Below are 22,460 nucleotides of genomic sequence, written 5' to 3' on the forward strand. Positions count from 1 at the left end.
CACAGCTACCAGCAACACCAGATTCCTGACCCACTGAGCAAGGCTAAGGATTGAACCCACATCTTCATGGATACTAGTTGGATTAGTTTCCACTGTGCCACAGTGGGAACTCCCTAAGTATCCTTTTTAATAATCATCCATAAGACATGGCATATAATTTTCAGTGGAATTTTCTCCCTGATTAATAAAAAATTGTCATGGTAGCGAATTTAAGAGAGGGTTTGAGACATTTGAGCCCCATGACATTTTTTTTTTCTTGAGGAAAAAAAATTCAGCACTAATTTAACAATGTCTCTTCATAGCGTTGAAACAGTTCCTTCTCCGTGTTATCTGATTTTGGCAAATCTACAGGAAAGACAAGATTACAGTGCCCAAACTCTTCTTTTCAATCTTTCTGGAACCTTATTTGTATGTCTATGTCAACAGAGTGAAGAAAAGATAGTGTTTCATTTGGAGCAGCCCAGAGCTACTGGCAGGCTCCTTAATTAGTGTCTGTGACCAGTTAGCCTTGTTTAGATTTCATTCAACACACTTACCCAGAAACACACTCCTGCTCTGCTGCTGTGGTGGGCGCCAGCTGTCTTTAATCTCGTAGGACCCAATTCACAGACCAAAAATTCTGTTATGTGCACAAATGTCTGAGAGTGGATATTTGTGTATTTTCTGCTTAGGAGACAACTTTCATACATCTCTGCCATTAAAAACAAATAAGTCAATAAATAAACACCCAAACCCACACAACAGACAAAACCCAGAACATCTCACTTCCGATTAAACTAAACTAAAAGTTTGGCTTGTGTGGAAGTGGCACCTCTTTTTGATGAAGAAAATCCTGCTCTTTGAAATAATCAACTCATCCCTAAATGCCATTTTGAAGACTAAACAGATCCATGACCAAGAAGAAAGATAATGAAGCTTAGGATTTCAGGCAAAAAGATCGTAGTTTCTGTTGGCCAAGCCATGCATGTTCCATTTCTAATAAAAGTAGGCTACTGATTGGTACCTTCATCCATCTCCTCTTGTTCTAAATGTGTGAACAGAAATGTCTGCAGACAGTGCTTGCCTGAGCACCAGGATACATTCCCTTCATTCCGTACTTGGGGCAACAGGGCCCACAGCTATCCTTGTCAAGGTTATGTGAAGTTGGATGCTGGCAGTGAGAAGATCCCAGCCCCTCTGAGTGCCTTGACCGTGCATTAAACACATTGTATCATGACCCCTGTTTCTATGACTTCATCAAGTTTATAACCCCAGCGCTCAGTATAGCTGCAGGCATACAGTGGGTAGAAGGCTTCCATAAAAATACAATTACTAGAGCAAACGAGAAAATCACACATGATCCCAATTCTTCCAATATCATTTCATTATAAAATTAGGTCACTGATATCACAGAGATTCCCAGATATATTCAACGGCTGCACAGCACCAAAGATGAACCAGCACAGATATCTGGGGACCTATGACAGCACAAAGGGCCTTAATGATACTTAAGGGACCAGAAAGTGCAAGTTCAGTCCTGAGCCAGCCATCCAGGAAGCCTTCTGGAGCCACAAGAGGAGAAAGAGGTGGACTCTGTAAATGTGTGTTTGTGTGTTTTTCTTCTGAGCAGCTAGACTCAGAAAAGGGAAGGAGAAAAGGTCAGTGGCAACAAGTAGAATGCAGAGAGGAAGAAATATTTTTTTAAGATTGACAAATATGTCCGCAGTTTTCAGAGAAGTAATCTGTTGATAGTGAGAAGTGGAAAATCTCAGACTGTGGGATGGGTAATGTGTAAAATGTGAGTCTGGTCCTGGTTAGACAGGAGGATGTGGGATGGAGAAAATCATCTTCAAGAGAAGGATGGGCACTTTTTCCTTTTACAAACATGAAGTGAGAAATGGTCCCAGGTGGCCTCAGCTGACTCACTTCTCACACTGGAATCTTGGGGGAGGGGTTTAGAAAACTGAAACTCATCTTTACGGGTGTCCACTGGCCCCACAAGTAGCTCCTCCAGGAGAAAAATAGGAAAAGCTAGTTGTAAAATGTTAGTGGCTAGAGTTGGATATATTCAAATAGGGTGCCTCGTTTTACTGCTGTTACCCAATCTTCATGGGTAGAAACATGGAAGTCTGGGGAAAGGGGTACTATCCTCAGCCAACCATCTGGGTCCTTAAAGAAAATACATGTGCAGAAAAGAAAGCAAGGCAGATTTTTATTCCATGAAGTTTATTAAGTGCCCTCTATGTGTTATTCACAGGTGCTAGGGATGTAGCAAGGCACAAAATTAAGTCCCACTCTCGTGGGATTCATATTCTATCTCCAAATTCACCGAGAAAAGTGTGACCTCAGATTATCAGCCCAGACTGCCCACTCTGCCTGCCTCCATGCCAGAGACCACCCTGAGATGTGAGAATGGCTACACCTGCTATTCTCTATGGCAGACAAGAGAAAGTGAAAGACACTGAACGTTTGCCCTCACAATGAAAGCAGAACTGGGGAAGGCCACCTGTCCCAGCAAGAGAGGAGGGGAGACAGCCACCCACGGCCTGGCCATGACCTAGAGATGCAGAGGAGGCGGCACTGCTGCGTCTCATCCCCTGGCAGTCACCCTAGATCTAGTGTCCTCCTGGCCTCAGGAACCCCAGACGGATCATAAAAGCCCATATCCAGGCCTGCTAAGACCCAAACTCAGCACAGCAAGGAGTGAAGCCTCCAGGTAGGGGCAACTTCAATGTCCTAAAACCGGACCAATCCATATGAACTCCTTTTTCAGTAGTAGAGAGATGTTGGAAAGAAAGAAGAGAAGGGCCATGAATTTCCTAGCTCCCCAAACCAAAACTCACTATCTTCCCCCACCCCCTTTTTTGGCCACCCTGCAACATATGGGGTTCCTGGGCCAGGAATCAGATCTGAGCCGCAGTTGCAACCCATACAGCAAGGCCAGAGCCTTTAACCCACCATGCCGGACCAGGGATTGAACCTGTGTCCTTGTGCTGCAGAGACACCGCTGATCCTGTTGTGCCACAGTGGGAGCTCCTCACTTTCATTTTGTTCTTTCTCCTATTAACCCGTGTGTTTTACAGTCACACCAGTGGTCCACAAAGCTTGTTGTCCAAGGACTTCTGGCAGGACCAGCACATCATTCTTACCACTATTCTTACATTTTCTTTTCTTTTTTGTTTCTTTTTTTTTGATTTTTGCTTTTTAGGGCCACACCCGAGGCATATAGAGGTTCCCAATCCAGGGGTCTAATTGGAACTATTGCTGCTGGCCTACATCACAGCTCACAGCAATGCCAGATCCTTAACCCCACTGAGCAAGGCCAGGGATCGATCCCACGACCTCATGATTCCTAGTTGGATTCATTTCCACTGTGCCATGATGGGAACTCCTATTCTTACATTTTCTTCTGCAACCAACAAGATGGGCAGTCTGAGCCCATGATGCCTTTTAAATACATTTAAATACCTCTCAATCCTCTTACCCAAACTCCAAGGTCAGTATTTACCCAGATAACAGAATCAATAACATAAAATGCTTCAAACTGAAATGGAAAAATAGAATATTCTCCATTATTTACCTTACTCTTGGGTTCCCAGGTCATTACGTAAAAGAAAAATTATGTAAATGTTCATGATGCAAAACTGGTCTCCAACTCTATTCACTGTCGTGATCCGTGCACGCAAGTGGAAAAAGAATTTTCCAGCATAACCAAGTGAAGAGAAAGAAGAGTTTATTGAGATGAGCGATGCTGTGGAATGACTTCCTGATAATCAAGGAGAGCTGACCCAGAGCACGTCGTAATTTTGTCTGTTTTTATAGCCCAGGGACAAAGAGTGGAAAAGTCTTAGGATACACTCGCTGTTGCTCCCATAGTGATGGAATAAGGAATGGACCAAATACCTTTCCTAGTAGGGGGTGGGAAGGTGTAGTCCGGGTTGCTCAGGGAGGGCTTGAAAACTCTGTAACAATTGCACTGGGACAGAAGGGACAATAACTGTCTGGTAATTTTTATCTCCACCAGAGGTTTTTTGAGTTTTATCTTCTTAGAGAGGCCTTGAAGTCCCACATTCATCGTCTTGACTCAATCTACCTTTTTGATCAGGAGCTACAGTTTGTCCAATGTACATTTTTACTCCTGCCATTTTCTTGTTGGCTATGGATCCTGGCTTGACCTGTGTATTCCTACTCCTTGGCTTCAAAAGCATGATCTCCCACCTGGTCTGGCATCTCTTTTTTCCCAGTCTGTCTACATAGTTTCTTCTCCCATCTTACTTCTTCCGTATGGCTCTCTCTAGCTGATCCCATCCCGCGATTTTCTCCTTTCCCTGAACTCATTGAATGCCCCCTATTTGTAACCAAAAGGGTTCTGGACCCAATTCCAATGGGAGAGTATGTGAGTTTTTCTGCCACACATCCAAAAATCAAGTCTCTGATACACATGGGTGTCCTCTAAGTCGACTTAATTCTGACACTATCTACCTGGAGACAGCATCCGATCCCACAGGTTAAGGTCTCAGCCCCACAAAACTACCCCCCCCCCACTTCAGCCACCAGTTCTATGTCCAGGTTATTACCCGTGCTTCTGACCTACTGGCTATTGATATGCGCTTCCTCGACCTCTTCCTCAGATTTGATTCATTTGCCAGGGCAGCTCACAAAACTGAGAAGCATTTTACTTATTAGATAACCAGTTTATTATGAAAGAATACAGCTCAGAGACAGCCAAAAGGAAGAGATGCACAGAGCAAGGTATGGGCAAGGGCCAGAGCATCCATGCCCTCTCCAGGCAGTCCATCCTTCCAAAATCTGCATGTGGTCACCACCTGGAAGCTCTCTGAATCCCATCCTTTGGGGGTTTTGTGGAGACCTCTTTGCATAGGCATGCTTTGATTGATTAAACCATTGGCCATGGGTGATTGATTTTGCCCCCAGACTTTTTCCCCTTCCCCAGAGGTGTGGAGGGAAGAGGGCTAGTGGGGAGGGGGAACTCAAAGTTCCAACTCTCTAATCACATGGTTGAGGAGTTCTGGTTGTGGCTCAGCAAATTAAAGACCTGTCATTTTCTCTGTGAGGATACAGGTTCGATCCCTGGCCTCTTGCAGTGGTTTAAGGATCCGATGTTAACCCACTGGGTTAAGGACCTAAGCTACAGTGTAGGTCGCAGAAAGGACTTGGATCAGGTGCTGCTGTGGCTATGGCTATGGCCTCAGCTGCAGTTCCGATTTGACCCCTGGCCTGGGAACTTCTGTATGCCACAGGTATGGCTGTAAAAAGAAAAAAAGAAAAAAGAAATAAATTTTTAAAATAATTGCATGGTTGAGTCCTCTGCTCCCATCCTTAGGTTGCCTAAGCCTTTTCCAAAAGTCATCTCATAACATAACAAAGCATACCTTTATAACTCTCATCACTTAGGCAATCTCAAGTGTTTTAGAAGTTCTGTGTCAGACATGGGAACAAAGACCAAATATATATTTCTTATAAATCATAGTATCAAAGTAGCTCTCCCTGAGATTTAGCATTTATGATCATTGTACAGATGACCCCTGCTTCCCCTGATAAATTATAACTCCATAAAGAAATTCTCAATAAGCCCCGAACTCCTAATACATCAGCTTACATATATTTAGTATGCAATAACCACTTTCATTTTAAAAACCACATATACCTTGTTTATCTTATTGAAGATTTAAACAGGTGGCTTCTGCCTATCGATTGATTGATTGGCTGATTCATTAAAGGTATTACTCATCTTTTATTTAAAAACAAACCTCAGGGTTCATTCGGTATGAAAGGCCCTCAGTAAATGAGACACTATTGCCAACCTGCTCAATCATGGGATACAAGTTTTTAGGTAAATTACAGTATAGAGTATACCCTTTTCCTGCACAGGTGTGAAATATGAGGTTAAATTTCCTCCTCCACCTATAACGTACATAATGAAACAAATATAGAAACAAATAATAGGGAAGTAAGTTATAGATGGTCCTTTAGAAGTCAATTTCATCTGCGCATCTAACCATAAAAGCAGCATCTGCTCTGCTAAATACAGGTGTTTTATATCCTTGTCATTAATTGGAGGGGACATTATGTCATCATACATCAACAGTTAAGGTTGGTTAAAGTGCCACTTATCTCAGGTGCTGTCATTAATCAGGTTCTTTTCAGCTTGGTGACTCCAGAGGCTTGGCTCAAAGCTGCTCTGTGTGAATGGGTTTCCTTGTGGGTTTAAGGTGTCTTTTTATTATTAGTTTGAATGAAAAACTTGGGACCCCAACATAAGAGGCTATTAAAGTAACTATTCTGATGCTTCAGAGAAGAGAAGCACTCCCCCTCCATCAGAGTCATCCCCCCCCCACTCCCCCATGCCTCCCCTGCATAGCCAAGGGTTGGACAGAGAGACACATCAATACAAGCTGTTGCCTCATCTCAGTTTAACCCATTAATGGATTTCAAAATACCAACTACAGTAACCCTGACACTTAAACAGAGTTGGAGGGCAGCAGAGTCCCGTGGATGGCAGCACCTTCTCTTTCTGCCTGATACCCATATCACCCAAATGCCTTCCTGGCCACTCCAGATCCATAATATGATGTCCACTCCAGACAGGCTTCTAGGAGGCATTCTTCCTTAGTCTCTGCTTTCACTGAACATGCCTGTTCTTTATCCCATTCCTTCAAGGCCGTTGGAAGTGGCATAAGTTGCTCTAGTTTAGGTTATTTAGGGACCATATTGGTAGCTTTTATAACTCTGGCCTTTATACCTTCATCACCTTAATTCTAAATGTTAAGGGGGGGTTCCCATTGTAGCTCAGTGGGTTATGAATGCAACTTGTATCCATGAGGATGTGGATTCAATCCCTGGCTTCACTCAGTGGGTTAAGGATCTGGTGCTGCTGTGAGTTGTGGTGTAGGATGGTGGCTGCAGCTCAAATTCAATCCCTAGCCTGGGAATTTCCCTAAGCTGTGGGTGTGGCCCTAAAAAATAATAATAAAAAAAAAGTTAAAGTGAAATGCTCAGGCATTGGGTTGAGAATTCAGAGAGGAGGCTTTTTAGTCCATATCAAATTTTCAATCAAGGATCCCCTAATGTGCCTTGAAGATAAAATTCCCTATTTATCTCAAATTGGGTCTCTGATTGTCTCAATCTGTGCAAGAGATTGTAAGAATAAAGGGAAGGTATTTTTTAAATCATTCATTTACTCATTCATTCAGTGAATATTTTATTGCTTGAGGAACTGAGCTAGAAAGTGAAGGATGCAATACTCAGAAACCCACACAGCCCTTGCTTGAAAGTTTTTACAATGTGGATGGGGTACGAATGAAACAAATAGTAATAATAATTTTAAAAAAGCAAAATTGTAACTGTGATTAGTTCCACAGACAACAAAAAGCTATGTTTCTATAAGGCAAACATAGACATATAGATGATCTGAAGTATGAACAGAGGTTGGTCAAGGGAGGATGAACAGTGTTCCTGCAGAGGGAACAGCAAGCATAAGTTGCTATGAGAGGAGGAAGGATAACAAATTCCAGAAATGAGCCTCCATTGTAGACAGAATTCTAAGGTGGCACCCAAATCAACCCTGGGCGCCCAGGACCTGCATAATTTTTGAGACTATGAATATGATGGCTTTTGCTCCCGTGATTAGGTTACCTAATATGGTATAGCTAACTTTTAGAAAGGAAGACTTAGTGGACCTGATCTAATCACAAGAGCCTTTTCAAATCTATGTCTAGACGACAGAGGAAATAGGAGATTCTAAACCTCATGTTTAGAACTCAATGAACCTTTTTTATTTTTTATTTTTTTACTTTTTACTTTTATTTTTTCTTTTTAGGGCCACACCTGTGGCATATGGGAGTTCCTAGGTGAGGGGTCGAATGGGAGCTGGAGCTGCAGCAGCTGGCCTACACCATAGCCACAGCAACGCAGGATCCAAGCCTCATCTGTGACCTACACCACAGCTCATGGCAACACCAGATCCTTAACCCACTGAGCAAGGCCAGAGATTGAACCTGAGTCCTCATGCATACTGGTTGGGTTCATTACTACTGAGACACAATGGGAACTCCCAATGAACCCTTTTTGGCTTGAAGATGGAGGTAGCCCTAAAACAGGTATATTGGTGACCTAGTGTAGCTGAGAGCAACCCTGGTTGGCAGCTGGCAAGGGAATGTGGCCTCAGTCCTATACGTGCAAGAAACTGAATTCTGCCAACAGTAAGAATGATCTTGTGTGTTAGTTTGCTAGAGCTACTGTAAAGAAGTACCACAGGCGGGATGGCTTCCTTGGAAATTCATTGTCTCACAATTCTACAGGCTGGAAGTCCAAAGGCACAGTGTTGGAAGGATGTGTTTTTTTACCTAAGGTCTGTGAGGGAAGGATCTGTTCCCATCACCTCTTCTTGGCTTGAAGATAGCCTATGCCTTCTTCCTATGTCTTTCCATTTGTCCTCCCTCTAAGTGTGTAAGTCTCTGTGTTTTAATTTTCCACTTTTATAAGGATGTCAGTCATATCGGATTAGGGCTGAAGTTATGACCTCATTTTAACTTGATCACCTCTGTAAAGACTCTGTCTCCAAGATGGAGCCAAAGGCAAAGAAGGAAGTCCCCGTCCCTCCTAAAGTCAAAGCCAATTCAAAGGCTTTGAAGAAGAAAGCAGTGTTGCAAAGTGTCCACAGCCACAAATATCATAAGATCTAGATGTCACCCACCTTCTGATGGCCCAAAACACTGGGGCTTGGGAAGCAGCCAAAATATTCTCAGAAGAGGACCGCTAGGAGAAATGAGCCTGACCACTGTGCTGTCAAGTTCACCCTTGCCACCAAGTCAACTATGAAGAAGACAGAAGACAACCACACACTTGTGTTCATTGTAGATGTCAAGGCCAGGAAGCACCAGATGAAACAGGCTGTGAAGAAGCTCTGTGTGGCAAGGTCACCACTCTGATCAGGACTGATGTAGAGAAGAAGGCCTATGTTCGACTAGCTCCTGACTATGATGCTTTGGATGTTGCCAACAAAACTGGGATCATCTCAACTGAGTCTAGCTGGCTAATTCTCAATATAAAAGTTTTTGCCATTAAAAAAAAAAAAAAAAAAAAAAAAAGACTGGGAGTTCCTGCTGTGGCACAGTGGATTAAGAATACGACTACAGCAGCTTGGGTCACTGCAGAGGCACTAGTTCCATCTCTAGTCCAGTACAGTAGGTTAAGTATCCAACATCGCCGCAGCTGTGGCATCATTGGTTGCAGTTGTATCTCAGATCCAATCCCTGGCCCAGGAACTTCCACATGCTGAGGGTGCATCCATTTAAAAAAAAAAGACTCTGTCTCCAGATAAGGTCACATTTTGAGGTACTGGGTTTGGGTTTGGATCACCTTCGAGGTATAGAATTACATTCTGAGTTTCTGAATTCAGGAGTGGGAGAGAGGAGACACAATTCAGTCGATAGAGCTTGGAAGTGGATTTTTCATGGAGCCTCCAGACTAATTCAATCTAGCCACCATGTCAATTCTGAAAAAAAGAAGCCAGACACACACAGCTGGACTCTGATCTATCGAACCGTGAGCCAATACATAGATATTGGTTTAAGTTGCAAAGTTGATGGCAATTTGTTGTTTAGCAATGGATGTGCCAGACCTTGTTGACAGAAGAGATTGCGTTGTGGCAGGAGCTGGAGCACACAGAGCCATGAAGGTGGGGGCAAAAAATATGACCTTTGTCCCAAGAACAATGAAAAGGCATTGAAGGACTGAGGAAGATAATGACATGATCTGACTTTGTTTCTCTTTGGGGACTTTCTTTTTGCTCTTTCCTCTTTTCCTTTCCTTCCAAATGAAAATTCCAAAGGACTGGGTGGCTGCAGAGAAAGGTGGGCATTTCCTTGTCCATCACACTTTTAGCCTATTGAAAAGGAAGAAGGAGAAAGACACGGGGAGAAAAAGAAGAATGTAAATATTTTTTTTCGAAGGTTCACTCTCAGCCCAGTTACTATTCTGAGGCTTTAAGGGCATTTTCAGATTTTATTACAACAAATTTCTCAGTAACCTTATTGCATCAATGAATCGAGACATCTGGATGTTTAGTAACATATTCATGATCATCAGCTCAGAGGGAATGAAACTGAGATTTGAATCCAGACCCGTCAGTCTCTAAAGTTTTTTTTTTAAACTCAAAGCACTAAAACCATGTCCCCATCCTGATGTTTATTAGTTCATGTATCTTATCCCACCTTGGAAGAGGTCTATGGATTAGGCAGGACAGGCACAAGTGCAGAGGATGAGAATGCCTAGGCAGTAAGGGTCAGACAGATTGGCCCAACTGAAGATGAGCAACGGAAATTGTACAAGCGCCCAGTCACCCGACCTAGAGGGTCCCCTTCTTTCCCCATCGCTTTTCTTGCCTGAATAAATTGTCAGTGCCTGGGGACTGGAGCAGTGGAAGTGATGACAAATCGTCTTGGGTTTTAAGGTGAGGGAAAAGGTTGGACTTTTTTTTTTTTTTTTTGTCTTTTTTTTTTTTTTTTTTGGTCTTTTTATCTTTTAGGGCCACACCAACAGCATATGGAAGTTCCTAGGCTAGGGGTTGAAATGGAGCTGTGGCTACTGGCCTACCCCACAGCCACAGCAAGGTGGGATCTGAGCGGACCAACACCACAGTTTACAGCACTCTAGGGAAAAGGTTTTTTTTTTTTTTTTTTTTCTTTTTGCCTTTTCTAGGGCCACTTCTGCGGCATATGGAGATTCCCAGGCTGGGGTCTAATCAGAGCCGTAGCCACCGGCCTACTGGGCTAGGTCAAAGCCACAGCAACTCGGGATCCAAGCCGCATCTGCAACCTACACCACAGCTCACAGCAACACCGGATTGTTAACCCACTGAGCAATAAGGCCAGGGATCAAACCCACAACCTCATGGTTCCTGGTCGGTTTCATTAACCACTGCGCCACAAAGGGAACTCGGGAAAAGGTTTTTAAAACCCTTCTCAAAGACAATCAAGCTCTGAATTGTCCTCCACACCACCTGGGAGCCCTGCATTTTCAGCTGGTCTCTGCTGAGGACCTGTTGGATGCAGTGCTGGGAATGAATCCTGCTGATTCACCCCAGGGCATTTTCGAAGATTTGAGTAAAACATTGAAGTTCACCCATCAGCTTATCCATAATCACTAACTTTGAGAAGTCTAACTTAACCTGATAGAGTACCCTTAAAACAATGATAAACACTTAATGTGTTTCCTTCAGTGAATTACAAGAAGTCCAGTATCTTATTATGTTCCCTAGAGAATTATTACATTTTGGAGTTCCCTGGTGGCCTAGCAGGTTAAGTGTTGTCACTGCTGTGGCTGGGGTTTGATAGCTGGCCCAGGAACTTCAGCATGCCATGGGCTCAGGCCAAAAAAAAAAGTCCCTGGAGAATGATTACATTTTATGTTCTTTACCTTCTTATAAAAAGAATGGTCCACTTCTTTTCTAGCATTCATTTACATGCCTTTGATAAATTACTGTAACCAGATTAAGGAGATAAAATAACCAGTCTATTAATTACAATGATTATTATTTAATGGAAAATGGGATTCTAGGCAAAGTGGGTAGTAAGAAGAAGCTTAGCAATGCATTATATAGATGTGGTATTTTATCTTAAAGAGTAAGATAAGTGCCCAGCCTGTTCCACAATCTAGAGAATATGTTCATTAACTCTGTAAGATTTATATGTATAATTGACCATAATATTTTAACACTATTTGCTTGATTTGGCGGTACATGATGAACAAGGAAAAACCGTAACTTCAATTAAATTGAGAAAATCTCGCATTGAACATATTAAAGCCCAGCTCTACTCATCAATGTGGGAAGCAGAGGGTTGAATAATGGTTTAAAAATTTTTCTTAATTAAGCAAGGTATTGTTTTAATTTTAATTTTTTAGCAATTTTTTTTAAATAATAAGGGTCAGAAGGAGCATCACTCATCCTCACAATTAACCTCAAAAAACAGCCAAAAATATGATTTTTTTAGATAAATGTTGATACTTTCCAAAAGAGTAGCTTAGCATCATGGTCACATTTTGATTCAATCACCAGCCAACCTCAGATCTTGTCTCATTTTCTCAGCTATAAAAAAGCAAATAATTAATCACTGCATCTGCCTTTATGGAATCATAATGGATTAAAGCAGGAGCCTGCAAACTATGGTCAAATCCATTATTTTGTATGGCCTCAACCTATGTTTGTAAATGGTTGAGAAAAAAAGTCAAAACGACCAGACTCTTTTGTAACATGTGAAAATTTTATACTACTCAAATTTCAGTGTCCATGAATAAAGTTTTATTGGACCATAGCTATACTTATTCACTTACATATTATCTATGGCTGTGTTCCTGCTACAGCAGCTGGATGAGTAGCTGTGACAGTGACCCTATGGCTGACAAAGACTGACACATTTACAACTCGGCCTTTTACAGAGAATGTCTGACAACCCCTGGACAAAAGAAGAAACCCGGAGATTCTCAAAGTTTGCTACGCATTGGATAGACCTGGGGAACTTTAAAGAACACTTTGGAAAACAAACAAACAAACAAACAAAAATGCTTTGTCCACCATGTCACACCCCAGACCAATTAAATAAGAATCCCTGAGGGTGGACTTTAGACATCAATAAATACAAAATTTCCCAGAGGATTCCAAAGTGCAGGCAGATTTGAGAACTAGTGGCTTAATGTGCTATGTCAGGTATAAATATTCAACACATTTTAAGACCTTGAGCACTGTGAGCTAAACTGATTAAAATAAATCCTCCTTTTTTAGTCTTCAATGCATTCCAGTAGGAAGTTATTAAACAGGCATCAGGTGCAAATACTGTATTTCCCTTCCGTCTCTCTTTCTTTTCTATCTCTGTTTTCACTTGTGTTAAGAAAAATCAAGACTGGAAGAAAAACAATGTTTCCTTCTATGTTGTGAGTTGCTAGACATTCACACATTCAGTATTTTATATTTTTTTATTCATTCCACAAATTTTTGGTGTACAATATCAAGTTCTATACAATAGCCATGGCAGGGCTCCAGAGATGTGCTTTCAAAATTCTCAGAGTATACCAGTGTTCTAATAAATAGCCTTTTATTCAGGGGCAGAAACTCTTTGAATCTTCTGGGGTTCTTATTAGCAGTCTTGTAAATATAATCTAACTTGGTCATGAGTAACTTTGGGACTAATAAATGCATGGCATCTTCAATAGGCTACAACAAAAACGAATGCCTGAATGTATGTATAATCCAGTCACCAAATCATTGATTCAGTGGATCCATATATTCTACATTAAAATATATCAGAGTATGGCAGATGGAAAAAAGCCCAAGACAAGGATTCCAAGAGGCCTGAGATCTTGTAGGCAAGACATGATCAATGCATATTAAACAAGAAGATTCCAGTTCTCTCCTGAGTAGAGTTCACCTCTTTGTCACAAGCAATGAACACCCACTAAATCTCCCCAACAGGAAGATGGATATGAACAGGGATGGAGGTGAGATGAGGACAGAGATTAAGTACACAGGTTTTGAATTCACATCACTAGGGTTCTAGTTTCAGCTCCATTGATCACTAGCTATGTGACCTTGGACAAACTGTTTATTTCTCAGTGCCTCGACTTCCTCACCTGTAAAATAGGGATAATAATTTCGATGTGATAAAGCTGAATTATTTTTAAAAAGCATATAAAACCTGGGCTGTTTTTTTTCCCCTAATACTTTGGTCAAAGGGCTGGAATATGGTCTTCACATCCTGGTTCATGGTGATGGACCCGTCCATGCTATGAACTTGGTTCTCATTGTTCACAATCCTCACTTGAGTACTGTCCTTCCTGGCCAAATATGAATTCCTTAAAAGAAAGGATTATAATTATACAGCTACTCCCCAAAGTACATCACTGTTCTTTCCAAGAAATCCTTGCAAAGTGTGAAGTTTGTATACATTGAAAATATATAGGAGTTCCCATTGTGGCTCAGCAGAAATGAACCCAACTAGTATCCACAAGGATACTGGTTCGACCCCAGGCCTCCCTCAGTGGGTTAAGGATCCAGTGCTGCTGCGAGCTGCTGTGTAGGGTCACAGATGCAGCTTGGACCTGGCGTTGCTGTGGCTGTGGTGTAGGCCAGCAGCTGCAGCTCTGATTCGACCCTTAGCCTGGGAACTTCCACATGCCTCACCTTCCGACCCTCCCCCAACCCAAAAAAGAAATAAAAAAATATATATATACTTAAGGTCTTAGAATACCAGTGGATCTTCTCCATGATAAGCAGACAAGTTTCTATTTGCAATCTCCCACTACATTAGCCCCTACTCCAAGTGTAGATTTTGCAGCCTTCAGCCCTGGAGTTGGTTTTAATTCCTAAAAATGTGTACTCTTATTAACATGTTCTCCCCCAAATCAATCTGGTTTCATTCATATAAATATTTCTATGGTGTGTAATCTCGTTCTGTACTTCTTAATATTTTCACATGTATTTCTGTTGCTTTTGTGTCTATTCTAGCAGTTGTACCACCTATTTTTTGTGGTTTAAATTCCAGCAAGGCCAATCTATGAATAGTCCTACTCTCTAAGAGATCACTGTGCTTTTTCTTTCCTTCTTCTAACTAAATAAAACATGAGTAAATGAAATTCAGATGTATAACACAAATGCTATGCCTCATGATCAAGTAAGGTTGATGAATATGATGGTTCAACCTGGAAATAGATTTATCATATTAATAGGACAAAGGAGACATAGTTCCCATTGTGGTGCAGCGGAAAAAAATTGTATCCACGAGGATGGGGGGGTTTGATCCCTGGCCTCACACAGTGGGTCGGGGATCCGGCATTGCCTAAGCTGTGGTGTAGCTTGCAGACGTGGCTTGGATCCTGCATTGCTGTGGCTGTGGTGTAGGCCAGCAGCTGTAGCTCTGATTTGACCCCCAGCCTGGGAACTTCCATGCTCTGCGGGTGCGGCCCTAAAAAAAAGAAATAATAGGACAGAGGAGACAATTCATATGTCCATCTTAACAGAGGGCAGAGCATGTGGTGAAATTCATCATCAATTCCTATTTTTAAAAAATTATTAATAAAATAGAATAGAATGGATTTTCATTAATATGATTTACAAAGTATCTACTCCTGACAAACTTTTCTAATAAAATCAGGAATAATACAAAGATTTCCATTATCACCACTTCTTTTTAAGATTATCCTGCAATTGTAGTTAATGCAATTAAACACAAAAACAAAATATTATAAAGGAGGAAGAAAAATGGCCAAGAATTATGGATGTTATGGCTGCTTACATATGAAATATATTGGAAAAAAGGAGATTTATCTGAGAAAGAATTAGAACTGACATCCAGGTTAGTATTCAGCTGCTATGCCATCGAATGGTTTATAAACCGTTCGCACCCAGGATCTGTGCTGACTGGTTGGGTCTCAGGTTGCATCAGTCATTAAGTATTTTTAACTGTGGCTGCTAGTAAGATAAATTATTAAGAAGCCTAGCAATGAATCAGTAGATAAATCAGAGTTTTCCTACCTACAAATTATGATCAGTTAAAAAAATAGTGGTAAAGTGATCCTATTCACAGTAGTAACCAAAAATATTAAATATCTAGGAATATGAACTGGACCAAAAATAGGCAGAAATTTTTCATTTAAAAAAGTCTCAAACTTTTCTGAGGATCATATAAGCAGAAGTGAATACTGAGAAATTGTATTCCTGTAGAAAGAAATACCTAATACTGTACAGATTTCCCTGCAAACTAATCTTTAAATGTAACTCAGACCTTCCAAAAATCCAGTGGGGAATTTTTTTTGGAGCTTGATAAAATTCTGGTAGAATAAACATGCAAAAATATTTTGAAAATGAAGAGTGATAAGCTGGGATTTTCCTTAGCAGATATTCAAATGTGTTATAAAGCCACAATACTTAGAATAATTTGACATTGGTGCCAACATAGACACATCAGTGAAATCAAGTAGAAAATCCCAAAGCAGCCCTATGTACATTTTAGAATTTAGTATATGATAAAAATGGCGTTTCAAATCTGTGGGGAAAAGATAAATTATTCAATTAATACCTGACCAGTTTTCATAATCTTGAAGTTGGGAAGGGCTTTCTAAACATGACACTACAAAATGAAACCTTTTTTTTTTGGCTTTTCAGGGCCGCACTTGCGGCATATGGTGATTCCCAGGCTAGGAGTCAAATCAGACGTGCAGCTGCTGGTCTACACCACAGCCACAGCAACGCAGGATCTGAGCTGTGTCTGTGACCTATGCCACAGTTCATGGTAATGCCAGATGCTTAATACACAGCGAGGCCAGGGATTGAACCTGCATCCTTGTGGATACTACTCATGTTCATTACCACTGAGCTGCAATGGGAATTCCAGAAAATAAGGATACTTTTAACCTCCAAAAAACTCTGCTGACAAAAATTAGAGAACAAAGATTAAACTAGGAAAGATTTCTTTTTAAAGAGACAATTTTTTTCTTGTTCATCAATCTATTCCTGGATCTTGCAAACATGCCTGGTTCATAGTAGGCATTTGAAAAAAATGACTCCATAAAGAGGTCTTGTAAGTCAGTAAGGAAAAAAATGGACACTTAAATTCTAACAATTAGCAAAAGGCATGACTCAGAAGGAAGAAATATGAAAGGTCAGTAAAAAAGTTTAAATAATTATAAATCTCACCAGCAATAAGATAAATACAAGTTAACAGTTTACCTCTTTTTGCCTATAACTGTATTTTGCTTTCTTATTCTAAATTGACCAATATGTGGGTTAAAGAGTATTCATCAACTGCTGGTATAAAGCCATAAGGCCTCTCTCATAGAAATTTGTGCACTCTAATTCAAAATCTATATATAAAACTGCAGACTTTCTGATCTAGCAATTCCTGAAGTTTTCCCAAAGGAAATTATTAAACAAATGTGCACAGATATAGATACAAAGATATTCATCAAGCATTTTTTATGAGTAAACAGCTAGAAAAAAGTGCTAAAAAACAGGGACTTGGTTTTATAAATTAGGATGCACTTCTTCAACGAAATACCTCCCAGCCAGGATAAGCAATGATGCAGTTATGCATTAATTAACATCAAAAGATGTTCATGATATGCGGCTAGTTCATAAAAGCTGATTTCAAATCAGCATATTTAAAAATCATATCTTTATATGCTTAATGGAAAAATGGAAGGTAAATATTAAAATTTTAGGGATGGTTTAATGGTAATTTTATTTTCTTTTTCATGATCTACTGTATGGTCTAATTATTTCAATAAATGTGCTACTTTTATAATAAAAGTAGTAATTTTTGAGAACAATAGAAAGCTAGTACTTAATATTCTGGAAGGAAATCTTTAGATTTCTTCATTGATGCTTTTCATCTCCTGAGCTTACTGTTTTACATTGAATGGCTTCTTTTCACGAGAGCTTTATAAACCTACAGAGATTTTCTAGAAGGTAACGTCAGGTTAAGTAGGAACCTCTAAATTATTCTCCACCTTCTCCCACTACGTTCATCTGCTATCTCCACCCCTTCACTCTGTTACACTGTTTTATTTTTATTTTCTTCATAACCTTCTATGTGAAATCATTGAATGAACATATTTGCCTCTTTCTTTTATTATTCATGTTTCTCCACCAGAATGTAACCTCCACAAGGGCAAGAACTTGCATCATTTAGGTTCAAAGCCATTTCCAAATATCTAGAGCAGTAACTGGTATGTTGTTGGGCTGCACAAGGCCCTGTGCTTGAAGCTGACCAGCTTCAAGATTGAAGAAAGAGCTGAGAGTCAGCAATAGAGAAATGATTTAATAGATGAGGGAGCTCACATGCCTGAAGCTAGGTCCTGGAGCAACACTCCATTGTGTGTGGTGGGGTGGACGAGGGCAGGATATGCTGGCAGTCTTTGCTCTGAGGGGAAGGGGAGAATGCCAGTTACGGGGAAATTATAAGAGGTTGGTTCATTAGTTACCAGGGAAACCAGCAGAGGGGCAGGCCCCTCACCGCCCCATTGATAAGCCATCCCCAGCTGGGGCCTGGGGCAAGTACTTAGGAAGATCAGTCAAATGCATAGAGTAGAGGTAAAGCAGGCACTGGTTTGAGCAGGGGTTGTACAGAGAGCAAAAGAACAGCCATCTTGAGTGGCCGGTCAGTACACATATGATAGATGCTCAATAAATAGATTTTGAATGAGTGAATGAATGAACAAATGAGTTTGTTTTAAAATAGGTGATTTACTTGGGATGATTAGACCAAGATTCATTGCCTCTGGAGAACCTCTTGGAATTAGATCTGCTGATTTCCTCTATTATGGAGGCTCACCTCCCAGGCAGTGGTGTCTGGGGAGCATCACTCAAGTCTAGAAATCAGTAGAGTTGGGCTTTCATCCTGATCACACTACAAATAAGCTTCCTAATCATGTCAGCTCTGCTGTCCTTGTTACCCAAGACTGGCCCTAACAGAAGCTGAAAAGGGCAAGGTACTAAGCTGCTGTCATTGTTCCCTCTCTGTGCTGTTTCACCTCTCCAGCGGTGTCTACCTTCCTTCCTGTGTGCCCACATTCTCTCCTGCTTCTCCTGCCCAGATGAGGGATGTGAAGGCTGCTTAAGCCTCCCTTGGGTGCCCTCTGACCACCTCCAAGTTAGAGACTCACATCCTTACACTTAGGACCTTCCCGCACTTGCCTCTCAGGGAAACCCATTTTCAGTGCAATATCCAAAATACTCATACAGATTGCCCTACTCTACTACTAACTCATCAAATCAAAACAGGAACCCTTGGGCAGAATCATGGGCATCTTGTGACTTAGAACACTCAGAGGACAAAAACATGCTAGATAATTACAGGCACATATTTACCAGGCGCCTATATGTGATCTAAGACTAAAGCCATTTTAAAAACCACAATACTTTCAAACCAAAAGTAATTGAATTAATAATAGGTATTATCACCAATGAGCATCCAAGTCCATAAATGCCATCAGCCCTCTGGAAGGTATGAAAAGTTGGATCCACTCCTAGCTCAGTGGGCTTGAGATCTCAATTGTAAATGTGAGATATTATTATCTGAACCTCCAGGACTGCCTTGGCACTGGGAGGAATAGTATTGCAATCTTCAATTTAATCCTCCCCTAATTTTTCCCAGATATTTATAACACAGCTGTAGAAAGGTGTTCCTGGCAGCAAGCTGGTATGCAATTTCTCAGGCTGGGAGCAAATATCTGAATCAAATAGGGAAAAAGATCTAAATGGATGAATTTGCTCAAGTTTTAGAGCTGGAACAAAAAAAGGATCACAAAAGAGTTGAAACTCAGAAATAGCATTAAGTGATGTCAGGGACTACATAATTATCTGAATAACCCAAGTTCCAAACCCCCCTTTCTTCCATTTTCTAAGTAACATGGGCCAAACCTGATTTCCTCTCCTATATGGAGTTGGTGACCCCTCCATTTGGAGACGCTGCGTACAAGACCCCCAAACACAGACTTGACTTTCCAGAATCAGACTCTAGAAGCACTTGGTATTTAAACAGAAAAGCTTTATATATAATAGACCTGCTCTTTTCTTATTTTGAGGGGGAGATGGAACTACGTACTGCGTGTTTTTCATTATTTAAAAATGTATTGTAAGGATGTAGCTAACGGACGTTAAGAAAGATACTGAAGGTACTTTCGGGTCATGGAAGATTGCATGAGCTGGAGGGAAAACAGATGGCTTAAGATTGGAAGATGTATCCATTTATTGGGCTCAGAGGACACCAATCATCTTTTCAAAATGAAATATTCAGGAAATTCCAATTAATGGAATAGCTTAAAAGGGAAGGCAGTCTTTGAGATATGCATTCTGGGCAGCCGGAGAGCTCCTAGCAATGACAGTATCTTCCACTCATCCACGTAACTGGATAGTGCCCACATCCGCCCAGCAGTACTGGGCAGCACCCACAGTTACCAAGGCACTTTGGTAGACCCCATCTCATCTGATCTTCACATTTTTCTTGTGAGAGGGACAGGCAGAAGTTACTTCTCTGGAGCATAGAAGCAGCTCCACAGCTGATTTATGGATATCTTGAAATAAACCAAATCAGTCATAAATATGGGTCAGGGTAAGGGTCAAAGCCAGAAAGACCCTTATGGGCTTATGACTATGTGTACACACTTCTACTATATAGCCTCTCCTGCACGTAGGGTAGTTTTACACAATAAACGGATCAGTTGCTACTTTACTACTAACTGATAATATTGAGTAGGTCCGTGTAATTTTCTAAACATATCACACATATTACCATATTTTATTCTCCTCATAATTCTAAAAGACACTCAGTAAATAAATCTGAAATCTCAGAATTGAGATCTGAGATGGAAATCATCAGTGTCCATCAGTCTGACTTGGGAGTCATTGGCTGAGATGGAAGTCTTGTGGGAGCCGTGGAAATGCACATGACCATGCAGACGACACTGTTTGGACTTTATGTTATAGTTAAGGAGCCCTTCCCATTGGAACTCCAGGTTTCTCCCACCTGGAAGACCTCACCGCTGTTTGTGATGTCACTGTGGCATCCAGTCTTCCTCAGCTCTCCCCTTCCTCAGCCACCATCTGGGTCACTGCCATCACACCTTAAACTCTGTTCTTACTCAGAGTTTTGTTCCACCTTGTCTTCTCTTTTTATTGTTTGAAGCATAAGCATAAGCTCTCCACTGCCTTTACAGATTGTTGATGGGGGGGCGGTGTTTTTCCACTACAGACATTTTCCCCCACTCCACCCAAGTTCCCACCTTCATGCTGGGCTGGACAGCGACATTTCTGAACAGCTACTAGTCCTGCCACTTTGCCCCAGGTTCAGAAAGAACAGTGACTCCTCGACCAAGCAGAAATGAATAGTGCTGTTTCCCTGGCCCTGTGTGCTCTGTCTCACACACCCGCATTTGCATCAGTTCTCAGCTTGTTTCCACTCTGCCAGTTTTGTTTGCATGTCTGACACTAGGGGTGGCTCCCAGGACGTTGTACAGCCCTCTTCTTCACCCAGAAGGAAAGTGGACCGCTCTGACCCCAAATCACTGTTGAATGCCAACTGGCAGGTGGCTGGGGTGAAGGAAGGGTGATGACACTGCAGGGCACTCCCAGCAGGCAGGGAATCAGGGTGCCAGATTGGCACCCACAGTTGCAGCTTAAAACTGTCAACAACAGCCAGAATCTTGGGTGCTGAACCCTCCTGTCATTCCCCACAATCTTGGAATCTATTTAGAGTGGTTTGAATACTAATGTAAAGGAAATCTTTCAGAAGCCACATTCAGTCTCAGCATCAGAGAGATGAAATAGTGTCTCATCCTCTTCTAAATTCTAATGTACAGATTCACTCCCCAAACCAATCTTAATTGGTTGTTAGACATGTACCATAAACAATGTTCTTCCTCTGGGTACCTCCCAGCTTCTGCATTGCTGTTTCTAATATATTGGGATGGGGCATCCTATTGTTCGTGCAACTTCCTAAAGACTCCTCCTGCAAGGGTAGAATGCTCTCTACAACATCACAGATGCTGAAGGAACTTTCACAGTAGAATGCGTGAAAACCATCAGCATCTCAGCTTGATGCTGAGTTTTACTCATGAATGAACCACTCTCCCACTCTAGCTTCCACTCTCAGAAACTCACCTTCCCCTTTCAAGAAAGGGGAAGATTTATCCCCTCTCAGCACCCACATGACCTCTCCATAACCTTTTCCTCTCCCAGTCACACCACAACAGCTTCCCTTTATACTCCATTTAACCAGATCTTCCTATGTTCTCTGGGCAACTTTGGGACCAAACAGAGACAGCTTATTTGCTAGAAAACCCATTCCGGATATTTCCTTTTAGTCCCTCCAGGTCCACTCTCACCTTTTCCCATCCTGCTCTCTGCCTTTGGGAGGCTGAGTCTTGAGGACTGTGTTATTGGGCTCAATTCCCAGTGGGAATTAGGCCAATGGCAGCTCCCAGCAGGAAGCAGAGGCTGGAAGAGATGGAGGACAGAGTATGCATTGCCCAGCCCCTTCCCGACTGAGCACTGCAAGTTGGATAACTCTCTCTACTAGGTTATAGCTCCGGCCAGAGGGTCCTCTCCTTAGAGCTCCCTTCTCTCCATAGCTGTTACTCTGCTTGTCCCTTCTGGCCTAGGGGAGGCAATGGATTCTTGCTACTGCTGAATACTGCAATATCCCTTCTTGGTTTCCCCAAATTTTGCCTTTGTAAATAATTCCTTGATTAAACTCTCTATAAATACCAAGTTTGAATATGCTGTTTATTTCCTGCCAGAAGATTCAGGAGACTTTTACTACATTGAGATGAAAGACTTTTGCTAACTTATGTATATTTAATTTCTTTTTCTCTTTTTTTAGGGCTGCAGCTGTGGCATATGAAAGTTCCCAGGCTAGGGGTCGAACTGGATCTGCAGCTGCAGGCCTACACCACAGCCACAGCAACAACAG

At 41.5% G+C, this 22,460-nt stretch overlaps 1 pseudogene; it reads left to right on the plus strand.

The window, feature by feature from the left end:
• The first annotated feature begins 8,564 nt into the window (after nucleotides 1–8,564).
• LOC100153564 (large ribosomal subunit protein uL23 pseudogene) lies at nucleotides 8,565–11,149 on the plus strand (annotated as a pseudogene).
• The last annotated feature ends 11,311 nt before the right edge of the window (nucleotides 11,150–22,460 follow it).

The sequence above is a fragment of the Sus scrofa genome, chromosome 1 (genome assembly GCF_054392235.1).
Source record: "Sus scrofa isolate SSC_HxYL_T2T_F1_AM1 chromosome 1, Sscrofa_HxYL_maternal_Yorkshire_Landrace_v2.0, whole genome shotgun sequence".
Lineage (NCBI taxonomy): Eukaryota > Metazoa > Chordata > Mammalia > Artiodactyla > Suidae > Sus > Sus scrofa.